Here is a 4,217-nt window from a genome sequence, read left to right as displayed (position 1 = left end):
CTAATGGAAGGAAGCACCCCCAGAGAAAAACAATTCTTAAGAAATCATTTTTATCTGTTTGAAATATATTTTAAAATAATAAAATAATATGTGCTTTTTATAACAAATTCAAAAATTGTAGATGGGCATACAGAAAAGGTGAAAAGCACTTCCCCAATTCTAGTCTCACTTCCTAAAAGCAATCATTGTTTACAGATTAGCGAGTATTTTTCCAGATTTTTTTCATATATGTAATTTTTTAAAAATAGAAATGGAGTCATACTACACTTACACACCCATACACCCATGCATGCATACACTCATTCAAGTGTGAACATATATAGTTCCCATTCTTCAAATAAATGAGTAGAGTCCACTGCACTGTAAGAATTTATCCACTTCTTTCTTGATAGACCTATAGCTTATTTCCATTTTTTAAAAGTAGAAATGATGATGATGCAAAGTACATCCTTATATATGTATCTTTATAGGTCTTTTAATATTTTTTGTAGCTACATTTCAAGCTGTGGGAGTGCAGGTCACAGTATATACCTATTTAAAATTTTGAGGGATTTTTCCACTTTGCCTTCCAAAAATTCAGCATCAGTTGACATTTTCACGACAGGACATGAGGGGCTTATTCCCCATACCCGTGATAATTCTTGATATTATTAATCTTTAACTATTTTGCCAACGTGATCCTGCTTGGCTTTTGTGCTGAGTCCAGAGTCTCCATCATATGAGATAGTTAGAGTCCTCCTAGCCCAGGTACCTTACACTCTGTGGAAGGTGAGTGGCCGAGTCCTCATTTTGGAATAAAAACTCTGTAATCTGTATGCAACAGTAAGCATACACCACACCTAGGAGTACTGGTAGCAACCAATGTCCAGGACCAGGCTAAGCCTCAGTGAGGGAGAGTCTGTCCGGGTGAGGGGTCTCCAAGGTTCCGGAAGTCACTGCAGAGAGTTCTATATTGTTGGCACGTGGAGGCTCCCTTATGTCCATTTAAAAATTTTGCTTCTACACTTACGTCAAAGGCAGTCAGCTAACGTCAATGGAAGCCTTTATTTCTATATTGGGTGTTCTGCAAAATGCTTGGTTACCTGTTTGGCTAATGGGAAGAGCTGAGTGGTGCTACCTCTGTGTTTCTCTCTCCAATCTGAGCGCTCTCTGGAGACCCACCCTCACAGAGGTGCTAGAAGAAGCCCTCTCCAAGGTACTTCTATTTAGGCTGAAACCTGAGCAATGCTTCTTAGACTTTAAAATACTTGGGAATCTCTAGGGGTCTTGTTAATGTGCAGATTCTGATTCCACAGGTCTGGGTTTGGGACCTGAGGACCGAGTTTCTACGGAGCCCCTGTGAAGCCCTCCTTGCTGGCCCCAGAGAGAGACCAGAGAGTTCACGTAAAGGGAGCAGACATTACTGACCCAGATGCATTCCAATTATGAGACGCTCAGGTCCCTCACCAGACTATTTAAATATGATTCTCTAGGGCTCAGTCATAGGTACTTAAAAAATATCTCCGGTGATTATGTTATGCAACTGGGGCTTGGATGGAGTGAGGTGGTTCTCAAATTGTCCCCAGAATGCAGTATTAGCAGCACTTGTTAGACATGCCAATTCTACTTAATCAGAAACTCTGGGGTAGACCAGCAACCTGTGTTTGGCAAAGCTCTCCAGGGCTCCTGATCGTCACTAAGGTTTGAGGACCACTGATGAACAGAGAGAGTTCTTGACAAAGTCGTCCTGCAGGAGTTGAATCTGTGGTTCCTAACCCTGGCTGTACATCAGACCTGCTAAGCAGCTCGATAAACATCCACGTACCTGGAGCCCACCCCTGTTCTTTCTGATTCCAAAGATCTGAAGTGGTTTCCAGGAGTGGAACAGGGCTTTGAAACCCCCCAGGGGATGTGGATTTAGTGGCTGAGCAGAGGGGCCGCAGCCTGTCAATGTGAATGGCGGCCTGTGGCCTCCTGCCTAGCACTGTGCAGTGTTCATCCCTTCATTCCACACTTATTGAACCCATAATGTGCCAGACCCATAATGTGCCAGACGATTTACTGTCGAATACTGATTACGTCCCAGGCACTTTATTCATCAGCCCGACCACAACCCAGCATGGTGGGCCTACTACCGTTTTACAGAAGAGAGCCCCTAATTTGGGTCGGTCGTGACTCCCAAACCTGGGCTCCCCACCATGCTACAGTGCCAGTCTTGGTAGACTTGGGGGCCGCCAGGCTGTGGGCCTCTGAGAAGCCTCTGTGTTTAATCTTCAGTGGCTTATTTTGTGAACTTAGAGCTACGCTTGTGATTTCAGCAGGTGTCACATTCGCCTTTCAGTTCCTCTGAGACAGAGAGATGGTTTCAATCTTTAACTTATGCAAAGTAATGTTCTTTGTGGGCGAAAGTGGAGTGTGGTGGTTACCCAGTTAGATTTTAATTTAAGAAAAATAACAGAATTTTTCTGATATAACTATGTCCCAAATATCGCATGAGTATTCTTATACTAAAAATTATTTGTTGTTTACTGAAATTCAGATTTAATTGGTGTCCTGTATTTTATGCTAAATCAGGCAAGCCCTTTGGAGGGGTTTTTCTGGTCTTGGTGGTAACTATGCTCTCTTTTCCATGACCAGTGATGCTCCTGTGTTAGAGGCTTGTGGCTAGTGCTTGAGTCAGGGCAGAAGACAATTTCAGCCGGTCTCATTTGGTTCTTCAATAATCAAGGTAATCAGACACAGTTTTAATAATACTTTTAAAAAATAGCACTTACTATATGCCAAACATTAGGCTATGAGCCTTTTGCTCACTATTTTATTTAATTCTCACAAGCCTATAAGTAGGCCCAGTTCTAGTATCTCCATTTGACAGATGAGAAAACTGAGGCCCATACAGCTTAGAGATTCGTGTAAGGCAGATTCTCAACTGTCTGGGGCCTGATAATTCTTGGTTGTGGGGACTATCTTGAGCATTGTAGGATGTTTAGCAACATCCCTGGCCTTTACCCAGGAGCTGCAAGGGGCATTCCTTCAGTTGTAAAAACCAAACTTGTCTCCAGACATAAGAAATGTCCTTGGGGGCAAATACACCTGTTTGGGAACCAGTGGTCTAAGGTTTTATAGCTATCAAGATATTGAGCCAGAGTCAGAACCTCTGCAGCCTGCCTCAAGGCCTGTGCTCTTAGACTCTGCAATAATTTCGTCCAGGGAAAGTTATGGAATAAAGAGGAATCTATCATGTCATATTTATTTGGAAGAAAACCATTTGAAAATGACGTGCAGGGCTTTTGCATGACCTGTTATTACAGCTTGATTTCCTCTTTAGGGTGCTGGAAGAGAGCTCCCTGGGGTTGAGTGGGCAAAGCCAGGAATCTCATAGGCATTTAATACAGTTGTTGAATTACGGCATAAATGGGAAGGACCCAGGCACACTACGAGGTGGGTTCTTCCTGCCCTGTAAAGAGGACGGGCTTTAACACAGGCAATTCTCAGGCTGTCATGCTGTGGCCTAACCGAGAAACCCACAACATCCCTCATCTCTCCCAGCTCTGACAGCTACACCTTGACACTGCCAGGCCTCTCTACTCCATAGATACCCATTCATTCGTTTTTGTTTTATGCTTTTTAAAAATCGAGGTAAAATTCACGTAACATAAAATTAACCATTTCAAAGTGTACATTTCAGTGGGATTTAGTACATTCACGATGTGCTACCATCGCCGCTTTCACCACTACCTAGGCGTAAAACATTTTCATCACCTCAAAAGGACACCCTGTCTGTACCCATTACATTGTCATTCCCCTTCTCCCTCCCCCAGCTTCTAGCAGCCACTCATTTGCATTCTGTCTCTACAGATTTATCTATTCTGAATATTTCATAGAATGGAATCATACGATATGTGACATTTTGTGCCTGGCTTCTTTCGTTTAGCATAATATTTTTGAGATGCATCCATGTTTCATTCATTCATTTGTTTTTTCAACAGATATTAACTGAACACCGACTATGCATCAAGCACTGGGGACGATGAGCTTACATTCCACTGAGGGAGACAGGTGATGACCAGATGCTATGCTCTGAATGTTTCTGCCTGCAAAAATTCGTAAGTTTAAATCTTACTGCCTAGTGCGATGGTAAAAGGAGGTGGGCCTTTGGGAGGTGCTTAGGTCATGAGGGACCCCCATGAGTGGGATTATAAAAAAGACGCCATGGAGCTCCTTAGCCCTTTAAACCACGT

The sequence above is a fragment of the Pteropus vampyrus genome, unplaced genomic scaffold, assembly GCF_000151845.1.
Source record: "Pteropus vampyrus isolate Shadow unplaced genomic scaffold, Pvam_2.0 Scaffold99, whole genome shotgun sequence".
Taxonomy (NCBI): Eukaryota; Metazoa; Chordata; class Mammalia; order Chiroptera; family Pteropodidae; genus Pteropus; species Pteropus vampyrus.
This window is presented reverse-complemented; position numbering follows the sequence as displayed.